This window comes from Manis javanica, chromosome 7, assembly GCF_040802235.1.
Source record: "Manis javanica isolate MJ-LG chromosome 7, MJ_LKY, whole genome shotgun sequence".
Classification (NCBI taxonomy): domain Eukaryota; kingdom Metazoa; phylum Chordata; class Mammalia; order Pholidota; family Manidae; genus Manis; species Manis javanica.
In genome coordinates, this window is record NC_133162.1 from 106,485,883 (window position 1) to 106,511,566 (window position 25,684).

Consider the following 25,684-nt stretch of genomic DNA (forward strand, 5'->3'; position numbering starts at 1 on the left):
TAGCCACTGGCAAATAATGATGTGAAATTAGACATCAGGGGGTATTATGCAGAAAGCATGCCCACTGAAAGGAAGCAGGAAACAAATGAGAATTGTACTCTTACTCTGATATTCAACATTCACTGAATGTGTATAATGTACCACCTGTTCTAAGCATTTCCCATAAATTATCTCATTAAATCCTCCCAACAACCCAATGAGGTGGTACTACTATCCTTAGTGTAGAGATAAGGAAATTGAGATTTAGAGACATTAAGTAACTTTCCCAGAGTAACATAATTAATAATTTGTAGATCTTAGATGTGAAGATGTCCCGTCCAGCGGGACTTAGTTATTTGTGGGGACGAGGGGGATCCGACCTGAAAGAAAATGGGGGCGAGAGAAGAGCGAAGGCAAGACAGTATTCTGATCAAGCCTTCAAATTTTATTGTAAGACGGGGGTAGATATACACCAGTGTTCAGGGGCAGAGTGGGCCATAGGATACTTGTAGGCAGGGGATTGGCTGCATAGCAGGGGTGGCGCAGCGAGTTACATTCTGATTGGTATACGATAATGGGGAAGGAGGGGGAGAAGAGTATCTCTTGGCGCGCGCGGGCTTCCTTGTTGGCGCGCGCGGGCTCGTAGCTAATCTCCAAGAAGTGAAGCAGGAACCTCATGAACTGTGGCCATCTTGTTGTCTTTGTGTGGCTCCCAACATCTCCTCTCTTTCTATTTATTTTAGAAAGGTGGGCCTTAATCGAGTGAGGGAATAGAGGCCTGGCTCCTCCAGCAGGGTAACATCCTGCAAATGCTCTCGGTATCTTTTAGGGAGGAGAGGCAGAGCTGAAAGCCAAATTGACTTTAATATATCAAGGCTTTATGTACATATGGATACCAACCTCTATGCAAGCCAGGCGTATTCTCAGGGAGGACCAGAGAGGTTCTAGGAAGAACCCTCCCTTGCGGTACTTCGTCTCGCACTCATCTCGATGCCCATACCCTCATAGTTAGGGGTATGTCTGGCTCTGGCTGACCAGCATATAGGCCACATTAAGTACGGTGCCAGAATCGATGGTACCATGGTTGAGGCGCCTGTAAAGTTGAAAACCGGAGACCGGGAGCATTGGTTGGCTCGGTGTAAGACTCTTCATCACAGGCTGTAAGTCTGTGATAATGAACAGCAACCGCTGGCTTGACGAGCTGGTCAACTTGCTCTCGAATAAAAACTGTCAGTTTTCTTAAGGCCCAAGGGCCAAGAGACACTAAAAGGAAGAATCCTGCCAAGGGTCCAAGGATGGTGGGGATCAGAGTAGTTAACCAAGGGGTGGCAGAGGTCCAGTTTTTATACCAGGCCTCATCCTTTTCTCTTTGTTTTTGCCTGGCTTCTAGGTTTTTCTTAACTTTATCAATGCTATCTTGCACTAACCCTGTTTTGTCTTTATAGAAGCAACATTCTTCTTTAAGAGCAGCGCAGAGACCTCCTTCTTTCAGGAAAAGGAGGTCTAACCCTCGGCGATTTTGGAGCACTACCTCAGAGAGAGAGACAACAGATTCTTTCAGGCTGTCTAAACCCTCTTGCAGATTTTGTATGTCTTTATCAATAGCCTGACTAAGAGCATAATATTGTTGTTTAGAAGTAATTATGGAGGCAATGCCTGTTCCAGCCCCAGCTGCTCCTAATCCTAATAATACAGATAAGGTAATGGCGGTTACTGGCTCACGCTTAGTGCGAGTAGAGCCCGAGTAATATGGAAGGAGGTCTTCGGTGGGATGTATGGAAATCTTGGGCATGAGCATGACTAAAACACAATATTCATTGTTAGATATTAATAAGCGCGGGTTAACGGAGGGCGTTATGCCAAAGGAGCAAGCAAAATAAGTACCGTTGGGCGCGACAAGGAATTCATAGGACAGCGGGGGTGAGAAGGAGCTGTTACAAATGGGTACTAGCTGAGGGGGTAGACGCAAGAGGGGGCTATGTATACAGAGGCCTATTCCCGAAAGCTGCGTCAATGTGAGACCCGGAGAGGTCTCTGAAAAACGGGAGGGGTCTGACCAGCGAGTCTTGCTGGAGTCATTGGTAAGTATGAGGTCTGCTGAGGTGTTTACTAAAACTGCTATCCCTTCGTAAAACGGGGGAACGGGGGAGAAACATAACCAGCACTCGCTATATCCAGTGGGGTTAAGGGATTTTGCAGTCACATTAGCCAGGCCTTTAAGGATTTCGCCTGTGGAGGGTAAAACCGGGGGGAGCAAGGCCTGGAAAACAGTACTAGTAGACAGGGGAGAAGGGTTAGAAGGTCTTGGGTCTCTTGCCTTAGGGGCAATAGGGCCAAGGACAACGTGCTTGTTGGCGTTTGGAATGGATCGAATTAATTTGATTTTAAAAGTGAGCCCAGGGTCTTTTCCTGAAACATAAAGCCTTAGCCCCCATTCATGTCCCCTGAGCCATCCATCAATAGGGGCCCTTTTTCCCTTGTCAGTAAAGGTAATGGAGAGCGGTGTACATCGCCCCCTTGTAGATTGGGTGCTTTGACATTCTGGGGTAACAGTTGAGTTAGGCTTGGGATTCCAAGCCCTACTTACAGTTATATAATCCCAGGTGGAGCTAGGCTTCCAACTAGCATCTCCCGTAGTCTCACACCCCCAGGAGTCACAGAAATAGGAGTCTCTATATCCACATTTATAGTTAAGGGCTCGATCTCTATGAGCTCCCGGGCAGACATAAAATTCTGTTTCTCTGAGGTAGGTTCTCCTAGGGGTGTTGTTACACCCAGGAGAGGTGGTAGATTGTCCCTCAGGGTAGGTCTCAGGGGAGGTGGAAAAAGGAAAGTAAATGTCTGGGGTCCCCCAGGCCGCAGAAGCTCCAGCGGCCAAGTCACAGAGATCAGGGGCAAGAACAGGCCATGGGGGGGTACTTGCTAAGGTGGAAGAACTGAAAACGACGTCTCCTGCTTCATTGGTGACTGTCCAGGTGAAATTGGAAATCTGATGGGTCCAAACGGGGCGAAAGGTCATGACGAGGGTCAATAGTGTACATATCTTCATTTTTGCCTCCTGAAAATAAACAGAAAGGGAAGGCTTCTCAGGGGTTAATATGCCCTGGACTGGAATTATTATTGTTTCTGCCTCTATTTGTGTCTAGGAGTTTAATGAGCCTATCTGGGAGCCATCGGGCATTTTGTGCCTTGGCATCATATATACAAGCATGTCCTTTCCCCCATATGAGCACAGGGTCAGGCCCGTGCCATGTATTGGTCATCGGATCTCTCCACATAGCTTGTGCATAATTATCTGCCGTGGAGGGATGCCAAAGGCGATCAGCAGCGGTTTTACCCGCGGAGTCATAAGTAAGGAAATTGAGAACAAACAGTGCATGATTTAGGAGTGTCTTTGCATTACCTGTTCTCGGATAGAATACTTCTCCCCCCGACTGAAGTTTGAATAACATGTTTTTAAGGGTTAAGTGGGCTCTTTCAACAATGCCTTGGCCTTGGGGATTATAGGGAATTCCTGTTACGTGCTTAATATCTAACTGCGCACAGAACTGTTTAAAGCTAGAGCTGGCGTATCCAGGCCCATTGTCAGTTTTTAAGATTTTAGGTTGTGGTAGATACGCCAGGCATGAGAGAACATGGGTAATAACATTTTTAGTTGCCTCTCCCGTTTGCAAGGATGCACATAGGAAACCACTACATGTGTCAATAGACACATGGATATATTTTAATTTACCAAAGGGAGGGTAATGAGTGACATCCATTTGCCATATCTCTCCTGGAACTAACCCCCGGGGGTTGATTCCGTTATGAGGCTCTGGGAGGAGAGTTAGACATCCTTGACATTGTCGAACTATTTGGCGGGCCTGTTCTCGGGTGATTGAAAATTTGAGTCTAAGAGTGTGAGCATTGAGATGATGTAGTTCATGAGCCCGTTGGGCTGCAGCCAAGGGTGAGTCTGGCGTGACAGAGGCTACTAATTGAGTCGCTAGATCAACCCTGTCATTGCCTTTGGCAAGCGGCCCTGGAAGGCCAGTGTGAGCGCGTATGTGCCCGATGAAAAAAGGGGCATCGCGGCTTAAAATTAATTTTTGCAGTTTTGCGAATAGGGGGGAAGCATTTGTAGAGGGACGTATGTAAGGCACTGTCTCTAATAGGGGAACAGAGGTTGCTACATAGGCACTATCAGTGTAAAGGTTAAAGGGGGCATCTATTAAAAGCTCAAAAACCTTGATTATTGCAGTTAGTTCAACAAGTTGTGCAGAAGAGAGGTCTGTCTGTATTCGAGTAACTTGCCCATTAATACTGAAAGCGGCTATACCGGAGGAGGACCCATCAGAGAACACCATGACAGCCCCAGCAATTGGCGTGGTTTTAGTCCTTTTGGGAAAGACAACCGGGGTCTTTTGAAGGAACTGGACTAATCTGTCTGCAGGGTAATGATTGTCTATTGTCCCCTGGAAGGAGGTGCAGCTAATCGCCCAATCATCATCATGTTGAATAAGCCATTGTAATTGAGATGTATTGTATGGGAGGGTTATAACTTCAGGGTCTCTCCCAAACAACTTGAGAGCTGCCTCTCGGCCTAAACGTAAGAGGGCAGCAACTAATTGAGGATAGGTAGCTAAGACCCTAGGGGGGGAGGCTGGTAAATGAACCCAAAATAGTGGATGGTTCTGCCAAAGGACTCCTGTAGGGGAGAAGGGGGTAGGGAAAATGAGCAGCCACAAACTTAGATGTGGAGAGAAGTAGCTAATGGTCTGTTCAGAAATAGCCCGCTCTACAATGGTTAATGCCCTTTGTGCTTCTGATGAAAGCGAGCGGGGGGAGGAAGGATCAGGGTCTCCACGTAGGACATCAAACAAAGGCTTTAACTCTCCGGTGGTCAGCTTTAAATAAGGCCTGAGCCAGTTGATGTCTCCTAGCAGACGCTGAAAATCATTAAGAGTGTTTAAGGAGCTTCTCTTTAACTGAATTTTTTGAGTGAGGATTTTATTAGAAAATAATTCAAAGCCTAAAAATAGTTGGGGGGGGTGGACCTGGACCTTTTCTGGGGAAATTTGTAGTCCTCGATCTCGGAGGGCAATGACTAGCTGTTGACTGGCCGCATAGAGCTGTTGCTGGTCAGGACCGGCAAGAAGAATATCGTCCATATAATGGATAATATACAAAGTGGGGAAGAGCAACCTAAAGGGGTCTATAGTCTGGGCTACAAACTTTTGGCAGAGAGTGGGGCTGTTGGCCATTCCTTGTGGGAGAACTCTCCACTGAAACCGGGGAGAAGGCCCTACACAATTGGTAATGGGTATACTAAAGGCAAAACGTTTGCAATCATCAGGATGCAAAGGTATGGAGAAAAAGCAATCTTTTAGATCAATTACTAATTTGACATACCCTTTAGGAATGGCTATTGGAGAGGGAATTCCCGGTTGTAATGCGCCCATAGGGACCATGGTCTTATTAACCGCCCTGAGGTCTTGTAGGAGCCTCCACTTGCCTGATTTCTTTTGGATTACAAAGATTGGGGTGTTCCAAGGGGATGTAGAAGGTTCAATATGTCCAGCAGCCAGCTGTTCCTGCACTAACTCTATGGCTGCATTTAATTTTGTAGTGGTAAGGGGCCATTGATCGATCCAGACAGGAACATCACTTTTCCAAGTAATCTTGTCTGCCTGGAGTGCAGGAGGAGCAACGGCCCTTACGAAAAATGTTTTTCAAACCCTAAACCTGAGCGGTCTATCTTAGGCGTGGCCAGTATCGGGTTGGGATCTCCCTGTTTTAGTTTGCCCAACCCCTGACCAGGGAGGTAACCCTGTGAAAGCATCTGCTGTGTTACAACTTCATTAGGGCTACACATGATGACTTTCATTTGAGAAAGGATATCTCTTCCCCAAAGATTTACTGGCAACCCAGGAACTACGAAGGGTTGAATGAATCCGGTATTTCCTTCTTCGTCTTCCCAGTTTAGTAACTGTGAGCTCTGTAAGGTGTTTCTTGACTGTCCAATTCCTTGTAGATGGGTCAAGGAAGCGTGTAAGGGCCAGCTGGAGGGCCATGAAGCCTGAGATATGACCGTAGAGTCGGCCCCCGAATCTAAAATTCCTTCAAATACTTTTCCTTGGATCTTAAGCTTAAGAGTGGGGCGTTCTTTAGTAATGGCTTGGATCCAATATAAGTCTGAGGAACCTGGGGTAGAGGAGCCTCGCTTCTTATGAATAGCAGGGTGAGATGTACTTAAAGGGAGGGGGAGTGCCTGCGCAAGGCGCTGACCTTTCATAATGCTGACAGGGCACCGGGGAGCACTAGCAAGAATTTTTATTTCTCCAGTATAGTCATTGTCAACTAAGGAAGGGTGGACAATAAGGCCGTTTATTGTGGTGGAAGCTCGCCCTAAAATTAGAAAATAAGTATCTTTGGGAGGTGGGCCATAAATTCCTGTGGAAATAATTGTAACTCCCTCTTCAGGCGTTAATATTGTTGAGGAGGAGGCACAGAGGTCAAGTCCTGCACTCCCGGGTGTGGCCCGATAGAGGGCGGGAGTGCTACAGCTAGGCTGTTCCCCGAGGCCGGCTGAAATGGAATTGGCTGGGGGGCCCGGGGCTGGCCCCTCAGCCCGTTTCCCTGAAAAGGGGGGGTGAAAGGATTTGTGGTACTGTAAAAAGGATTTGTTGGATTGTTACGGCACTCTTTGGCCCAGTGCCGCCCCTTATGGCAGCGAGGGCAAATACCGGGGACTGACCCAACTCTAGGAGGAGGAGCTGTGGTAGGGCATTGGCGAGCGAAATGGCCTGGCTGTCCACATTTAAAGCAGTTACGCATAGGCGGTGCGCCCCTGGGGAAGGAAGGAGGATAAGAAGCCGGGGGAGTCTGAACAGCGGCACCTACAGCTAAAAGGGCTTGGACTTTGGATGTAAAAGGATCGACATCTCTACACATTCTCAGCATTTCATCAAGAGTTTTGTCTCGAGTCTTACCGCGGAGGACGGCTCGACATGCCGAATTGGCGTTTTCATAGGCTAGCTGTTTTACAATCTTATCATTGGCAGCCGCGGAACCAAGGGTCCTTTCGGCGGCCTCTAACAGTCTGCTAACAAATTCGCTATAGTCTTCTTGCGAGCTTTGAGTGATCTTAGTTAGAGGAGTGTTAGCAGTCCCGGAAGCAGGGAGTGATATCCAAGCGCCCAAAGCGGCATCTTTCACTTGAGATAAAAGACTAAGGGGAAGGCGCTGCTGCCTGGTTTCAGAGATATATCTGCCCTGTCCCGTAAGCTTATCAAACGTCCAGGACGCTGTTGGGGAATGAGGGTCTTTTACATTGGCAGCAGCGATGGTCTGACAGCGGTCAGCAAAATCTGCCTTCCAAGTTAGAAACTGACCACGGGTAAGCACAGCCTGGACTATACGCAGCCATTCACCTGGGAGTAAATGTCCTCCTCGAGACAACGAATCAAGAACAGAAAGGGTAAAAGGGGCATTGGGGCCATAAGCTTTAACGGCCGCGTTCAGCTCTTTTAAGCTTTTGAAATGGATTTTGTGAAATTCTCTAGGGCCATCGGCAGGCTCGGCCGGCTCTGGCTCAGCCTGCTCTTCCCCCTCACTTTCTAATTCCTGAGCAGCAGGGGCGTCTTCACCATCGCTTTCAAGATCGCCCTCTTCCGGGCTACGTGTTGTGGAGGTGGGGCCAGAGCGGGCGGAGGCCCGGGTAAGAACAGGAAAGAGCAGTTTTTTAGGTTTTGTGGCTGTAAGCGGTTTCTTAGAGAGGCTCCTTTGCGAAGATAATGAGGGACGAACTGGTTGGGAGACAACCAATTTTTGGAGATGGCAAGTTATTCTTTGTTCTACTATCTGTGCTATTAGGTCTTCAGTGCTGGTAGGGGGGCTAACAGGACCGGGAGCCGGAGGGGGTAGCGGAGGGGCCGACGGGGGCAAAAAGGCCGAGGCGCAAACATTGGGAGGCTGAATAGGGGGAGTGTAAGAAGGGGGGTTAAGCGACGGGGCGGCAAGGGGCCAATCTGGGTTGTGATACCTGGCCGCCTCGTCTTCTAGTTCGGCCGCGTCTCCCGGATCTAAAGGTTCGCTATTTTGGCTCTTAGTCACGACCGGAAAAACCTTTTGTGTATCGACAAAGTCCGAATCTCGAGGGAGAGGCGGATAAATGCAACATTTGGGAGGGGTATCGTGGAGGGCACCGAGCAAAGATGGTGTTAGGCTAGGGGAGGGGGATTTAGCTGATTTTGGAGCAGGGGGATCACTCGAAAGAGACGATTTTGAGGCCGCCCGAGATAGGGGGCGGAGGCAATATTCTGCCACTGACAAGAGTTGACGTTTATCAGGGTCAGTATTTTCAACAATATCTCTGATAAGACTCCAATAGGAAAATACTGAAACAGGAACAGAGTCAGGGCCGTTTTTGATAAGATAATCATTTAAATCTCTACCTACTTTCTGCCATTTTTTAGGATGAATTTCGGGGCCATTAACAATAAACCACGGACAGACTTCATCAACAAAAATAAAAAACTTTACCAAGTCTTTCTTTTTAACTCGAACTCCTCTCTCCCTAAGCGAACTTTTTAGGTCTCTTATGAAGACCGCTTCTTTACTTAATCTAGTTCCCATTTTCTTATAAGGCGGCCGGTACTCACCAGGGACGACGACCTCCGTGAGCGGCGAAAGGCGTCTCCTATTGTTTCATCAAGAAGGGGTCTGGCCAGACGATATCTTACTCGGGGGTCCGCCTGCGAAGGATCCGCGCCTCTGGCCCCACGTTGGGCGCCACTTGTCCCGTCCAGCGGGACTTAGTTATTTGTGGGGACGAGGGGGATCCGACCTGAAAGAAAATGGGGGCGAGAGAAGAGCGAAGGCAAGACAGTATTCTGATCAAGCCTTCAAATTTTATTGTAAGACGGGGGTAGATATACACCAGTGTTCAGGGGCAGAGTGGGCCATAGGATACTTGTAGGCAGGGGATTGGCTGCATAGCAGGGGTGGCGCAGCGAGTTACATTCTGATTGGTATACGATAATGGGGAAGGAGGGGGAGAAGAGTATCTCTTGGCGCGCGCAGGCTTCCTTGTTGGCGCGCGCGGGCTCGTAGCTAATCTCCAAGAAGTGAAGCAGGAACCTCATGAACTGTGGCCATCTTGTTGTCTTTGTGTGGCTCCCAACATGAAGACAACTGTGTCTGGTTCCAAAGACTAAGCTTTCAATCATCAGACTAGGTTGCCTCCCTTGTGAATTATCTAAAATTGTGTAATTCCCTAAAATGGATGGAAAAGAAAGAGCTAGTTGCACATTATCCAGGCAGGATTGCTTACTCCAGGTTGGAGAACACTCAACATTCTTAAGTCATTGCACCTAATGGGTATGTGGTTTAAGGTGTGAATAACTATATAGCCTGTGGTTTTTTCCTTCTATTTTTCAGGGAAGGGAAGGAAGTGGGGAAACTATGTCTTCTTTTAAGGAAGGAGAGAGATGATAGCAGTTATTTACTGAATAGGTATTATGTCCAGGCACTGGGTTGGGCACTAAACATGTTGAATTACTTCTGGCTTTCTGGTGAATAGGGATAGTCAGTCAGTGCAGGTCTGGTTTTGTTGGATCTCCAAGTTCTCCACCAATGAATATAATGCAGTATAAGTGCTAGATTCGTGGCTCTTGAGGAATTTAGAAGTATGTTAAGATATCAATTTGTAATTCTTTAATTCTATATATTATATAACTATAATAATTCAATTATAATGCATATATTATTTACTACCTATATATGTGTGAATATGTAGAATCATTACATCATATTATTATAGTACTTTAGTTCTGTAACTCTATAAACTGGTGGAGGAAAATAAAAGAAAATGGAAACATGTGCTAAACTGCATGCAGCAGAACTAACAATGCAGCAGAAGTTTACAGATGGGAGAGAATCACAGAGATCAGAGAAGGGAACACTCTTACAGGAGGCTGGACTTGAGCTTGACTTTTGCTGGTAAGAAACTAGCGGGTTCTGGCAGACTAGTTTTCATCAGATCAACCCACCAACCAATACCACTAGAAGAATTGGGTTTAAAACTATTGTTTAAAGGCATAGAAAAGCTTCTAAAGCAGCACACTTGGATTCTGGAGAAAAGGAGAGCTCAAAGACTCAAGTGTTATATTTGGCACTGCCTTCTCTCCCATGATACTTGCAAATTCTAAAGTAGCATCTGAGAGGGGTTTGATATTCTCATGGGGCTGAGGGAACAATACAATTAAGCATCTGCCAAGGAAGAAAAGCCCTCACATGCACTTGAGGCTTTTAGCTGGGGCCCTTAAAGAGCTACGTTCTGGAAGTAAGGACACCTGGAAATAGGCCAACCCTCTCAGAAACCGAAACTTCATTTCAGTCACCTCAGTCTGAGGTGAGATGATCTGCTCTTTCACTTTAATAGCCTGCCACGAGCAAAAGTGAAACCTCTCTAGAGGAAATAAACATAGAGCCTCAAGGCAATGATTGCTCTTCAAAAAACAAAAAACAGGCAAACAAAACACTCTGAAGAAACTAGGCATGCAAAAATACAAGAATTAACCAAAAAGTCAAGAGGATAAAAGTCTTCAGAAATTCATGTATAGGCTACCCACATATTGAAGTAAGCAAAATCAAGTAACTATTATTACTGTGTTTAAGGAATTAACAAAATGAAGGATTTCAGAGAAATAAGCATTATAAAATAGTGTCAAATAGAAATTTTGAAACTGGAAACTTTAGTAACTGATTTAAGAACTTAACTGTGGTTTTAATAGAAGATTAAACACAATTTAAAAGCAAAAAAATATCAGACTGAAGCATAGGAAGAAAAAATAATACACAAAAGAGCGTATGGTATGTGGGGAAAAAGTCTAGTATTTATATTATTGGAGTCCAGAAAGTTAGGGGAGAGAGTCGGTGAAGTGCAATATTTGAAGAGCCATTGCTAAGATTTTTTCAAAACTTACAAAACTTCCAGCCAAAAGATTTAAGAACCACTTCAAATCCAGAGCAGGATAAATATAAGATGCCCATGCTAAGCACATCATGGTAAAACTGTTGAAAACTAAACACAAAGAAATAATGGAAGCCAGAAGACTGTGATTATCAAGTTTAGTATGGGGATGGGGTCTGGGGGAATCACTGTTAACTTAGAATTCTATACCCAGTGAAAATATTCTCAAAAAAAAGAAAGAAAATTTCAGGCTAACAAAAAAGAGAATTTATTACCAGTAGACCCACACTAAAAGAAATAATAAAGACTCTTTTTCAAGTAGAAGGAAAAAGTAGACAGAAGCTTGTAAATATAGGAAGAAATAAAGAACAATGGAAAGAATAAAACATGAGTAAATCCAAATGAATATTCTCTGTATAAAACAAGTATACTAACATTATCAGCAGGTTTAAAGTATATTTAAAATATGACAATAAAATCTCAAAGGAAGAAGGAATAGATGGAGTTAAAATGGCTAAGGTCATATATACATGTGTGTGTGTAAATATATGTATTTACATATTACTTTATACTAGGTTTTAATAAATTAACAATCTTGTGATCTATTTAAGGGCAACCACTTAAAGAGTAATGGATAGAGATGCAAAATGTTAAACTTCACCCAGAAGCAGTTCCTGGGACATGGGCTTAAATAAATGCGAGTAGTTTATTTGGGAGATGACCCCAGCAAAAGCAGAAGAGTGAGGGGGGTGGACCAGGATGGGAAGGAGAGCAATGAAGCATGCACTACCAAGAAGGTTACCTGTGGGAGCCCTTGGAGCTTTCTACTAGGCAATGTTGGGAGCCAGGATAAAACAAGCACCTTAGAGTCATCTCAGCCAATGGGCAGCCCCCATAATTCCTCATCCCAGGTTGGTAATTCCCTGGCACATCTGGGTAGCTTACTGTGTAGGCAGAGAGGACTCCGGTGGTCAGAGTGACCCTTTAAGTGTACAGTCACAACGTGGGCAGTTGGAAGTTGGGCCAGAGTGCCAAGAAATGACAATCTCCAGAGGTGGATGGGATAACAACAGATGCGACATGCGTGTGTGAACCAAAGACTTCTGGGAGAATATACATAGTGGCATTAGGGTGTAATGTAATGGCCCCAAACTGAAACAGTGCAGATTTCCCAATAGTCGAATGAATAAATGTTAATATATTCATACAATGCTGTATTATACCGTAATGAAAGCAAACTACATCTATAAACAAGAACATGGCTGTGTCGTATAAACGCAATAGTGAATGAAAGAAGTCAGATGGTACAGAACGCATCCTGAAGGCTCCACTTACATAAAGCTCAAAAATCCACAAAACAAATCTGTGGTGTGGGGATGATGGATAACTTAGGGGAGGAGAGGCTTTTTAACTGAGTGAAGGATAAGACAGGGGCTTTCTGAGGGTATTGATGTTCTATTTCTTGATTTCAGAGGGGGCTACAGGAGCTTCCTCCCTTTGTGATAATTCACAGAACTGTACATTTATGATGTGTACTTTTCTGTATGTTGAATTTCAACTTTAAAAGTTTATTAAAATGAAGAACCAGCTGGGTGGTGAGGCAGGTGAAGTGCAGCTGCCTACACCCATGACCTCATATCTGAACGGGCTCTCTGACCACATGAGGAATAATAAATGGTCAGTGATAGGAAGATGAGGATGAACAAGATGTGTGAGAATGAGCAAAGAACTCTAGAGAGGGTGGTCTGCGAGAACTGGAAAACCCATTCTACATGCTACTGGGACTATCAGGCTCAATTAGTGAGTTAAAACCAGTTATGAGAAACCAAGGAATCTGTCCTTGACATCACAGGTAATATAAAGTTAGTGTTGCATGTGAAATTCCAAGCTCTGTTCCAGTAACCATCTCCTGCTCTTCACACATAACCCTATACTTAGAGAGTAGAAATAATTCTACTTTGCTATGTTGGTAAAGTGCTTAACACAGGTAGGAACTTAATGGATAAGGATGAAATTAAATCTGGCACTGACGGGGAACTTTAGTGTGCTTAAGTCAAAATGTGGACAATATTACATACCTCATTTGATGGTTGTGAAAATAGTCATTTGTGAATTACAATAATTTATCTTGAAGGCACTAAACTAGATACCAGGAGCACAAAGATGGGTTCAGCAGTGTGAACTTGTCTGATCCAAAGTATGAGTGAGATGGAATTCAGTATCTGTGATTGACTATAAGAGAGTGAGTACAGAGGCAAGTGCAAAGTAATTTAGTCTAACTTCTGGAGGGAAGTGTTTCGGATACAAATATGAACAGATTGACTGATATATGTTTGGGGGCCAAAGCAACATATATTTAAGGAGATACTGTTATTATGACAGAGATTTCTTATGAAGAGAGTATTTTCTTATCTGTCTCCCACTTTGTCTTTTTTCCTGTTAACACAAAAGTCAAGTGAAAGTTAAAATAGAAACTTCCAGAGGGGGCAAGTAATGAGTATTCTAAGAATAATGATTCTTTTCAAGACATGGGTTTAACACAATCTCCCTTCAGATCCCATTAGGTCTAGAACAGCTATGCCTGAAAATGTGGTGATGGTGTTTCATGCCAAGCCTTCCCTGTCAGCCCTGACCCAAGCAAAGGAGAAAGGGAAGTTCCTCTCTGGTTAGATGGTGACTTATCTTTGGAAATTGACTTCCTCACTGTAAGGATGACATAATGGATGCACCAGTGACAATGAACATTTGCCTGTGAGGCCTTGTGTACTGGAGAGCTGAAGGCAGCCTTCTTTCTTTAGCTGGAAGGCAGGGCAGATAATGCAATTCATGTGCACATTCTGGAGTTGGAGAAATTAGAGGTTGCTCCAGTTTCTGAAGAATATGAAGAAGGTAGTAAAATGGAAGAATGATTACTTTTTCATAATAGAAATCCATATACATTTAATGGTGATTACATGTTTATTGACTATTCTTGTTGCAAGAACAGTTCACCTCCCTGTAAACAAAATACTGCCTTCAAATTCCAATCACTTCAGCTAACACTGTCAGCAGAAAGGTCTAGACTTCAACTGACTACTACAACTAGCTCCATGTTTTAGGTTATTGCTTCCAAACCTAAGGCCAGGTCTGCTCTGTATTTGTTTTGCAAAAGCCAGGTGGTCCCAGCCAGCCTCTGGAAGGGAGAGGGCCGTGAACCCCTACTGCCTGGCATCCTGGGCTCCCTTACCATCTTGGCAGGATTCCATATTCAGCCTCCAAGGCTTCTGACAGTGTCTGTGCTGGAAAGCAGACAAGCTCTGTCAGAGAGCACAATTCAAACAGCTGTGGGATGCTACCTGCTAACTGAGACAAAGTAGCCCTCAACACAGCACTGGCATGTGGAAAGTGGGCATGAAATTACCCCATGCTCAGGCTTGAATGCTGCAGGCTTTTTCTGTTGAGCACAGAGTGCTGGGTGGCTACAAGCTCCTCTTTGCGCCAGCTGGGAAAAGGTTGCCTAAGTTGTCTTTGTCTGATAAAACATTACTAATGTTGGACAAAATTTTCTATCCTCCTTCTCACTCTTCTATTTTTTTTTGGCCCTCAAGTTGTAGTTTACTGCCTAGATTCCCAGGCAAAATGTGTGTGCAGTATGTGTGTATTATAATTTATATGTATATATAATATACATGTATATTTTATATGTACACACACACAAAATAAATGAATAAACTCAAAGAGCTCCTTCTTAAAGTTCTCTGTTTTGGTGAACTGCTTAGTTCTCCTTAAGAGAGAGATACCTTCCTTTATGGTTGGCCACGCAATACCATTGTTCCAGGCAGAAACTGTAATCCAAGGAAATGCAATTTCATCTTCAGAGAACTTGTGCTTTAAAGAAGGATCTCCTGTGCTTTAAAGAAATTCAGCAGAGGACCTTCTGCCCAGATACTAATCCCCACTGGATGTGGGAATCAACAGTGACATTCTACCCTCAGGGACCCTGAAAGACATAAACATTGAGTCACTGAGCAGGAAGGTGAAAAGTAGCAAAGGTTGGGGGGAGGGTATTTGGAGGTACATGTGGGTCAGGAGATGGGGATTGACCTGAATGGAAATCTAGTGTTCTTTAATCCTGATTTGCAAGTCACCAGTAGGGTCAAAAGGAAACACTGCTGCCATCTATTGAATGTCTTAATCAAGAATTCTGCCCCCAGATGGCAGAGACAACAGCTGGTTGTCCCACTTAAATTGGTAACAAGTGGAACAATTTTTAGCTGTACACTTTATAGCAGCAACTAAGCACATATCCGTATGGCAGTAATGCAGGCAGGTCAACTCATGCTTCCTCCTTTTGGCAGTGTGTCTTCCGAGTGTTCAAGCTGATGGCAAATGAGTATTTGGTGAAGAATAATAGCTTGTCCTATGAATGCCTTTGCACTTGAGTCATCTCCTCAATTCTGGAGGGTGAAAAGCTAGTGTCAGGGAAAGCTCTGTGCTGACTTTTCAGGCACAAGGACTTGGGGACAGTTTGAACACTGGAAGCGGGTGCTGGTACCTTGGGTGATGCTCAGAGCCACTGATGGCTGCTGAAGGGTCCTCTCCCATGGCTTCACATTCTCTTTTGAAGCAGTCAAGGCATGAACTCTTCTTTCTTGCCTCATTTCAGCTTTCATTGTACAGTAGTTACAGAACTGAGAGTGAGCCAGTAAAAGCTGGGTCAGCACTTCCAGATTTTCAGTTTCAGATTGTAATAACCCAACTACAAATATTCACTTGAGGAAAGAAATGAAATACATGATGTATGGCAAGAGAAGATGGCTTTCCTTTTTAATTGTCTCACTGAAGATAAAAGAGAGTTATGTTGCTCCCTCATGTCCTATGAGCTTTTCCAATAATAATGACAATGATGATATGATGAAAACTTCCCTTCCTCAAGTTTTAGGTGAAACATTTTTGCTTTCTTGAATCCACAATGTTAATAAAATTTTAAAGTTAACTCTTTGAAGATACTTGTGACCCAGATGAAAAGAAGACCCACTAAATATTCAACTTACTGAAATAAATTCTGCTCTGATTTCTCTTATCCAATCATTTATCCAGCATTTACTTACTCTGCTAGGCATTGAGGATCACCATGGATGAGACAAGTCTTTGTTTTCAAGAATAACAGATAATCACAACACACTGGTTCAAACCGTGATAGAGGCAGTCACTAGATGACATGGTATTATGGAGAAGACAGGCTTATACTAGAGTGGTAGGTAGATTGGTCTCAGAGAAGAACCTTTGTAGGAAATGCCCCCTGAGCTAAATTTTTAAGACTAGAACTTAGCCATGTGGAGTGTTGTCAGACACTCCAGGTAGAACAACATGGTCAAGGGCATGGAGGGATTGTGAACAGGTTAGTATTGGTGGGATGCAGGCATAGGAGAGGGGTGAGGTGAAGAGATTATCAGGAGATAGATCCCAGAAGACTTTATAAGCTAGACTGGAGGCCAGGCTACTGTTGTGAAGCTATTACTGATTCCCATGTTAAAGCTGAAAGTCTGAGCTAGGGTAGTATTAGAACTATGATGAAGGAAAACAAGGATTGAAAACATTTTCAGGAGATAAACCCAGCAGAGTTTGGTGAGGGATGAGGGAATGAGAAAAGTCTAGGATGCCTCCCAGGTTTCTAGCCTGGATATCTGTCTAGTTGTTGCTTTGCATGTAGGGGATATGACGCTGCTGTATATAGTTTAAGGTTGGCTGGATCTGAGGTGCCTATGAATATCCAGGTCAGCACAGAAAATTGGATTGAGTCTGAAATGGGAGAGAAGAGCTGACCTGGAGATGAAACACTGGAAGCCATCCACATCTAAATGGTGATTAAAATTACCAGTGTAAGCAGATTGCATTATCCACAGGAAAGTGACAGGAGTGAAAACAGTACACGGAATACAAAACCATGAGGAAGACCTTCTTTTAAGGGTTGGATGGAGGGGAAAGAATGCATGAAGAAGGCAACAGGAATTGCCAAAGAAGTATTGACAAAGCAAGGTAAGCACATTTTCATAGGAGCTAAGAGATCAGATTACAAATAAGGATTAGCAACAGAGAAGCCTAAGGAAAATAAAACCTGAAATACATCCAGAGGATTTAACCCATCTTAGTTTTCCAAGTCCCAACATCTCCTTCTCCTAAAGCCAGTTTAGCTTTGCCAGAAATGTTAGTAAGTGGGAACCAGTGGGAACCAGTTGCATGCATGTGTGATAACTGTTCTTTTGTCTGCTTCATGCTGTGTCTTGCGCTTAAGACCACGCTCCCCACAAGGCTGCCATCATAGATAGTGTGTGGATCTGTGCACAGTTCCCACCACATCAGGGTTCACTGTGATCTAAGCAGGTGGTGTAGCAATTCCAGTTACCTGATGCAAAATACTTAGAGGTTCCACCTAAGTTTATTTTATGGATGCTTAAAGATTACTCAAATCAAGCTCCCATGATTCAACATCATTGCTATCATGTTTACTGAGTTGGTTTGACATGTGCAGATACCTAGCCCTACCCCAGAGTGCTCCAGACCACTGCCATGTTTAAATGGTTAAGCTTGTTTTCTTGCTTTACATCATGTTTAAGATTTCCGGTCGCTAGTTTGGTAGGAGCCATCCTAGATCTGGCTCCAACAGCTTCTCTCCTGCTCCTAATTTAAGGCCTTGCATATGTTGTGGGTATGAAAAAGAGTACATGGCAGGAGTACTCTTTTATGTGGCTGTTACCTCAGTTCTGGAAGATTCTAGCTACCTTATTTTTAGAATGACCTGCAAAGACAGGGATGACCCCAAAATGTAGGTAGTTCCCTAAGTGAGAGATGATTTGCTCATATATGCAATAATATCTGCCCATATTTATTCATTTTGAGAATATACCATTAAGATGGCTCATTTGTGTTGCCATATGCCTACCCTGAATTGCCACTTCTCCACATGGTTTCCATGGCAGACATTGACAATGCATCACAGATTCATTACAGCTCTCCAGTTCAGTCTCAGGATCCTTGGCCACAGAGTTCTCTGGTAGCCACTGGGAATTAATAAAAGTTTTTGCTGGCTGTGGCCTACTATATTCTAGTGCTGAATCAAGAATTACAGATACTATGAAAAATCAAGCACATTTCTTTCTCAGGTTGTTTTAATTGAATGGAAGAATCAAAATATATCTGAATAACTGAAGGTGTATTCAAATGTGTCCTGTCTGCAGGGAAGGACAATCAGAATCACTGTATTTGGTTCTTTACTCTCAAGTTCAAGTACTGGCTGGAGGATTGGGGAGCTGCCACTGAAGGGCTCTTGCAACCTTGGAAGCTATTGTTGTATCAGGGACCTAGCTGCTCCTAATGCAGTAGCTATCAACATTAATACGTAGGAGAATCATGTGAACAGCTCCATTAAAATGTAGACTTCCTGGGTCCTACCCCAGGATTCAGCCAGTATGGATTTAAGCTCAGGAATCTAAATTTTCATAAGAAAACTGCAGATTCTGATATAGATGGCCTAAGGACTCTAGTTTGAGAAATGCTGTGAAGAAGAGCAATACCAAAGCAGGGTTCACACACCCCTGCTATAGGGAACAACCCTTTGGGTAGGAGAAAAAAATTTAGAACTTTTACTTATGTTTATCTTTAAAAAAGTAAATTGTTAAACTCTGCTGCTGATTAACACTGGTGCCCTCACTGAACCTGTGTGCTGATGCTCTGGACAGAACAGGCAGGATGAGCTGAGTGGGGCTACCTGAGTTTGCTTATTGTGATGTAGTAAGATCCATACTGCCTTGGTAAGTGGATTTAAGGGTCAGTGTGATCTGGGTTAGCTAACCTACTCCTCGCAACATGGCTTGAATAGATTTCTACAAAGAACCTGTGATTTGATAATAATGCTAGAGGAACATCTACAAGGAAGCAAAAGAAAATGGCCATGCTAGCAGTTATCCTGATTACTCGAAGCTCCTGGTCAGCTACATCAAAGGGTAAAGAGCAATGACAATTTAATCAGATATGATTACCAAGAAGACTATTTGAAATAGGAATTTACAGTCACTATCATTAATGGTGAACCTCTCCCAAAGTGCACACCACATCTTGAGAGATTAACTATTGCCTGACTGATCAGAAAAGTAGCATAACAATTAGAAGAGAAGTATTAGAAGAACTAGAAGAATACAGTGCAGGTGGTAGAATTCAGATGCTAGAGCCAGACTACCAGGTTAGAAATCAAGTTCTGGTGCATACAGCTGTGTGACCTAGGATGACACAGTTTCCCCATCTGTAAAAATGGGGATTAATAATACCTATTGGAGAGTTATTATGAGTATTAAATGAGTTAATATGTGCCCTGACATATTTACATTAGTTTACATAGAATATATAATATATATTCCATATTCAAATGGAAATACCATTTGACCCAGTAATTCCACTTCTAGGAATTTACCCGAAGAAAATAAAGTCCCTGATTTGAAAAGATATGTGCACCCCTATGTTTATCACTTCATTATTTTTATTAGCCAAGATATGGAAACAACCTAAGTGTCTATATAAAACACACATAACATTAGTTTATATAGGCTATCCCATTTCACATTTTCCTTTATAGATTTCTATTTTTTATATTATTATATGGATATTTTTTATTAAGATTTATAAATAAATATAGTGACATTGGAGGTGCATGTTCAAATATTATAGCTGATAGGAATGACTGAGTAAAAAAATATCTATAGTCTGCCTTCTAGCAGACATCTCCTGAAAGTTTTCCAGGTCTCTGGGAGTATAAGCAGCTACTGTCATCACCCACTTCACTGGGCCCAGGGTTGGGCATATGCTGTTGGAAGGTGGGGGGTGGGTGTAAAAGCACAAAGTGTATTTTGAGAATCTTCTGTACACATCGCTTCTGTGTATTAAATATTCTGACTTCATTGTCACTTTATTCTGTTTCCTTTCATACCGTTTTACTCTAGTTCTCACATATATCATTCCAGGATGCTACCTGAATAAGTGTTTTGAAATGTGCTAGTTTGCAATAATGAGCTTCCAAGGGGCTCTCCTGCTCCCCTACCCCTTAGTTTCCACCTGACACCTAACCCTCTGCCCCAGGGCCGTCAATGCTCCCCTGAACCAGGCACACTCAGGCCATGTGGAGAAACGTGCATGTAAAAACACTTCTTTACTTTTCCATTCAGTACAGCAAGGTGAGACTGGAGTTTTATCTAAAAACAACATTACTGAGAACAAAAAAGGGAAGAAATAAAGAAAGCACCAGACCATTGAAGCAAATGGAAATGTCCAATATTTCCTTCCAGTCATCATTTACTGAACATTGCTTCATCTGTCTCTTCTCTTAGTGTACTTCAGCAAACTCCCACACAAGTGGCTTCGGGTTGGATCCTCTGTGTCTCCCGAAAGCCTATTTTTTTTCACATTCAATTTTTTTTAAGAACTATCATGATGCACAATCTTATATTGGTTTCAAGTATATAGCACAGTGGTATAACAGTTATCCATATTATTAAATCCTCACTACCACTAGTGCAGTTACTATCTGTCCACATAGAAAGATGTTACAGAATCATTGACTATATTCTCCAGGAATTTACCCAAAGAAAACAAAATCCCTGATTTGAAAAGATATATGCACCCCTATGTTTATAATTTCATTATTTATATTAGCCAAGATATGAAAACAACTTAAGTGTCCATCAGTACATGAATGGATAAAGTAGAGGAGGTGCATATACACAATGGAATACTACATTGTCATACACAATGGAATACAATATTAATTGTCAAAACTGCTGTACTACCATCTCCATGGCCAGCTTATATTATGATTGAGAATTTTTATGCCTCATTATCCCCCTCCTCCTCCCCACCCACCCACCCATCCCAAACTGTCCCCCATGGTAACAACTAGTTACTTCTCAATGTCTATGAGTGTACTGCTGTTTTGTTCATATTGTTTTGTCTTGAGATTCCACAAATAAGTGAAATCATATGGTATTTGTCTTTCTTCACCTGGCTTATTTCACTGAGCATAATACCCTCTAGATCTAGCCATGCTGTTGCAAATAGCAGGATTTCTTTTTTCTTATGGCTGAATAATATTCCATTGCTAATGTAAATAATGAAATTATAAACATAGGGGTGCATATATCTTTTCAAATCAGGGATTTTGTTTTCTTTGGGCAAATTCCTAGAAGTGGGATTACTGGGTCAAATGGTATTTCTATTTTTGGTTTTTTGAGGAACCTCCATACTGTTTTCCACAGTGGCTGTACCAAATGACACTCCCACCAACGGTGTAGGAGGGTTCCCATTTCTTCACATCTTTTCCAACACTTGTTATTTCTTGTCTTTTGGGTAGTGGCCATTCTGACTGGAGTGAGGTGAATATCTCATTGTGTTTTTTATTCGCATTCCCTGATGATAAGTGATGTGGAGCATTTTTTCATGTGACTGTTGGCCATCTGTATTTCTTCTTTGGATAAATGTCTGTTCAGATCCTCCACTCAGTTTTTAATCAGGTTATTTGATTTTGGAGTGTTGAGGCATATGAGTTCTTTACATATTTTGGATGTTAATCCTTGATCAGATGAATCGTTTACAAATATATTCTCCCATAATGTAGGTTGCCTTTTTGTTCTGCTGATGGTGTCCTTTGCTGTATAGAAGATTTTTAGTTAGATGTTGTCCCACTTGTTCATTTCTTATTTTGTTTCACTTGCCTGAGGAGACATGTCCAGGAAAAAATTGCTCTTACTTGTGTTTAAGATTTTTGCCTGTTTTTTCTAAGAGTTTAATAGTTTTATGTCTTACATTCAGGTCTTTAATCCATCTGGAATTTACTTTTGTGCATAGAGTTAGACAGTAATCCAGTTTCATTCTCTTGCATGCAGCTGTCCAGTTTTCCCAACACCATTTATTGAAGAGGCTGTCTTTTCCATACTGTATATTCATGGCTCCTTTATCATATATTAATTGACCATACATGTGTGGGTTTATGTCTGGACCCTATTCTATTCTATTGACTTATGGGTCTGTTCTTGCACCAGTACCATACTGTTTTGATTACTGTAGCTTTGTAGTAGAGCTTGAAGTCAGGGAGTGTAATCCTCCCAGCTTTGTTCTTCTTTCTCAGGATTGCTTTGGCTATTTGGGGTCTTTTGTGGTTCCATATGAATTTTAGAACTATTTGTTCTAGTTCATTGAAGAATTCTATTTGTATTATGATATGGATTGCACTGAGTCTCTAAATTGCTTTAGGCAGGATGGCCATTTTGACAATATTAATTCTTCCTATCCATGAGCATGGGATAGATTGCCATTTATTTGTGTCTTCTTTAATTTCTCTTAAAGTGTCTTGTTTTCAGAGTACGGATCCTTGATATCCTTGGCTGGTTTATCCCTAGGTATTTTATTCTTCTTGATGTAATTGTACATGGAGTTGCTTTCCTGATTTCTGTTTCTGCTAGTTCATTGTTAGCATATAGTAATGCAACAGATTTCTGCATATTAATTTTGTATCCTGAAACTTTGCTGAATTCAGTTATTAGTTCTAATAGTTTTTTGCTGAAGCCTTTGGGATTTTCTATGTATAATATCATGTCATCTGTAGATAATAACAGTTTAATTTCTTCCTTACCAATTTGGATGCCTTTTATCTCTGATTGCTGTAACTAAGACCTCCAGCACTTGTTGAATAAAATTGATGAAAGTGGACACTTTATATCTTGTTTCTGATCTTACAGGAAGAGCTTTCAGCTTTTCACCATTAAATATGATATTAGTTGTGTGCTGGTCATATACGGCCTTTATTATTTTGAGATACATACCCTCTATGCACATTTTGTTGAGAGTTTTTATCATGAATGGATGTTGAATTTGTCAAAGCTCTCAGCATCTGTTGAGATGATCATATAGTTTTATCCTTCTTTTTGTTAATGTAGTATATGATATTGATTTAAAAATACTGTACCATCCTTGCATCCCTGGAATAAATCCTACTTGGTTTTGATGGATGATCCTTTTGACATATTTTTGATTTTGGTTTGATGATTTTTATTGATTAATATTTTGTTGAGGATTTTTTCATCTATGTTAATCAAGGATATTGGTCTGTAAGTTTCTTTTTTGTGTTGTGTCTTTGCCTGGTTTTGGTATTAGGGTGATGCTGGCCTCATAGAATGAGTTTGGGAGTATTCCCTTCTTCTCTACTTTTTGGAATACTCTAAGAAGGATATAGGCATTAGCTCTTCTTTAAATGTTTGGTGGAATTCAGCTATGAAGTCTTCTGGCATTGGAATTTTGTTTATTGGGAGTTTTTTGATTACCAATTCAATTTCATTGCTGGTAGGTGGTCTGTTCAAATTTTCTGCTTCTTCCTGGGTCAGTCTTGGAAGGTTGTATTTTTTCTAGGAGGTTGTCCATTTCTTCTAGGTTGTCTAATTTATTGGTATATAATTTTTATAACATTCTCTAATAATTCTTTGTATTTCTGTGGTATCCATTGTGGCTATTCCTTTTTTGTTGTGAGTTTGTTTACTTATGTACTCTTTTTTTCCTTGAAAGTCTGGCTAGTGGTCTACCTATTTTGTTTATTTTCTCAAAGAACTAGCTCTTGGTTTCACTGATTTTTTTCTGTTGTTTTATTATTCTCTATTTTATTTGTTTCTACTCTGACTTTATTATATCCCTCCTGCTACTAACTTTGCATTTCAGTTGTTCTTTTTCTCGTTTCTTTAATTGAGAATTTAGACTGTTTATTTGGGATTGTTCTTGTTTCTTGAGGTAGGCCTGTATTGTTATGTACTTCACTCTTAGAATGGCCTTTGTGGTGTCTCACAAATTTTGGACTGTTTTGTTTTCATTTGTCTCCATGTATATCTTTATTTCTGTTTTAATTTGGTCATTGATCCATTGATTGTTTAGAAGAATGCTGTTTAGCATCCAGACAGAATTTCCAGAATCTCCCACCTAGTCTTAGTTCATTTACATATCAGTAGGTGTTTACCACTGCAGAGCTTCCTGTCTATCTGGGGCAAGGGGTGGAGAGGAAACAGCCATTCTCTCCTCTGACTCCGTTCCTGGTATGAAATTGGTCTGGCATTTGCCCATTAGCAAGGACCTGCCAATGGAGTTCCTCCTGAAAGGGGTGGGCAGAAAGTAGGGAGTGTGCCATGGTGACAAGTGCAGTGGGGGATGGTGCTGGGCCTTGCTAGCAAATTTAAGCAAGCTGTGAGCAATAAAAATGGTTTCTTCAAACCCACCCTTTCCTTTGCCTTGTTTCGGTTTCACTGTTCTCATAAGGGATTCACCCGCACTGGGAACACCCTTCTCTCTGGAACTACAGTAGAGTTTTTTGTTTTCTTTGTATAATTTATTTCTAGTTTCATACCATTGTGGTCTGAGAAGTTACTTGATACAATTTCAATCTTTTTAACTTATTGAGGCTCTTTTAGTGGCCTAGAATGTTCCATGTGCACTAGAGAAAAATATGTATCCTGCTGCTTTTGGGTGGAATGTTCTGTAGATATCTGTTAAGTCCAACTGCTCTAATATATTGCTCAGTGTCTCTGTTTTCTTATTCATTTTCTGTCTAGTTGATGTATTGATATGAGAGGTATGCTAAAGTCTCCTGAAATGAATGTATTTGTTTTATATACATAGGTCCCGGAGCCTATTTTTCAGTTACCTCTGCCTCCAGGTTAGCGTCCAGCCTCTGTGAACTGTCACTTAGTTTCCTCCATATTTTGACTATAACTTAAGGGTCATGTAGAGGATTACTCTAGAAGACCTTAAATATCCACTCATGTCCTCTTCCTAAAGTCTTCTCCCACCCAGCTGGTGCAAATCCTATCCAGCTTCTTAAGACCCCTCAATTCTCTCCTTTTTTGAAGGACTCTTATAGACCAGGGACACATGCAACCTTTGGTGCTTCTCAAATCATACACCAGAGCTGGCTGTGTATTTTGACTGTAATATGGCATTGTATTCATCTATGCTGGGCTACTTGGGCAGAGCCTTCAGGGGACATTTTTAAGGAGACTTTCTTTGTAGTACAGTTCAGAAATATCCAGACCATCCTTAATGTTACCATGTCTTATGTATCACTGAACCATTGCATCTCAAGTTGGGAAAAGAATCTACCTCTTACCTCCCCACAATGTGTGCATCCCCTCTAAACACCCCAGCACATATGTCCATATGCAAGAGCATCACATTTGGTGGTGACCTTGCTACCTCTCTAGCCACCTCATTCCCCAAATCCAAGTATCTTCCTTTTATTTTATAGTTGATGTCATGGAACATAGTCTGAATTTCTAGACAACACAACAAAGAGTAAAAAAAAAAGAAATTAAGTTTAGCAATGAATTGGGAATATGATCAGACTGTTTGGATAGTCGGGAAACATATTGAATAAAGCCAGATTACTGTGGTTTAACATTTGTTTAATATGCATGCTTGGCTGCTTTCTCCTTAAGAGAATATTGAAAAAGTAATATCCTTTGAAACAGATGGGCTTATGTTGGAAAACATGTAGTGTTCTAAGATGTCTAAAGGCCAGAGGGCAGAGAACTCTGGTTCTTTGAGATCTCAACTTCTTTTCTAGGCACTGTAAGAGAGTAAGTGTAAGCTGGTAGAATTTATTGGTGCAGTATTGGTAATAGGCTTGTTGATGTGTAAAATACAAACATGTATTAGCTGTGCCTTTGGGACTTACATGGTACATGAGGAATGCTT

The 25,684-nt window shown here is 42.1% G+C and overlaps 1 long non-coding RNA gene across 1 annotated transcript; it reads right to left on the reverse strand.

The window, feature by feature from the left end:
* Window positions 1–382: 382 nt before the first annotated feature.
* On the reverse strand, window positions 383–8,904 carry LOC140850475 (uncharacterized). The gene is made up of 2 exons (XR_012133371.1): window positions 8,622–8,904; window positions 383–3,037 (listed from the first exon to the last, which is right to left on the reverse strand). It is a non-coding gene; the product is annotated as an uncharacterized lncRNA (long non-coding RNA).
* Between the last annotated feature and the right edge of the window lie 16,780 nt (window positions 8,905–25,684).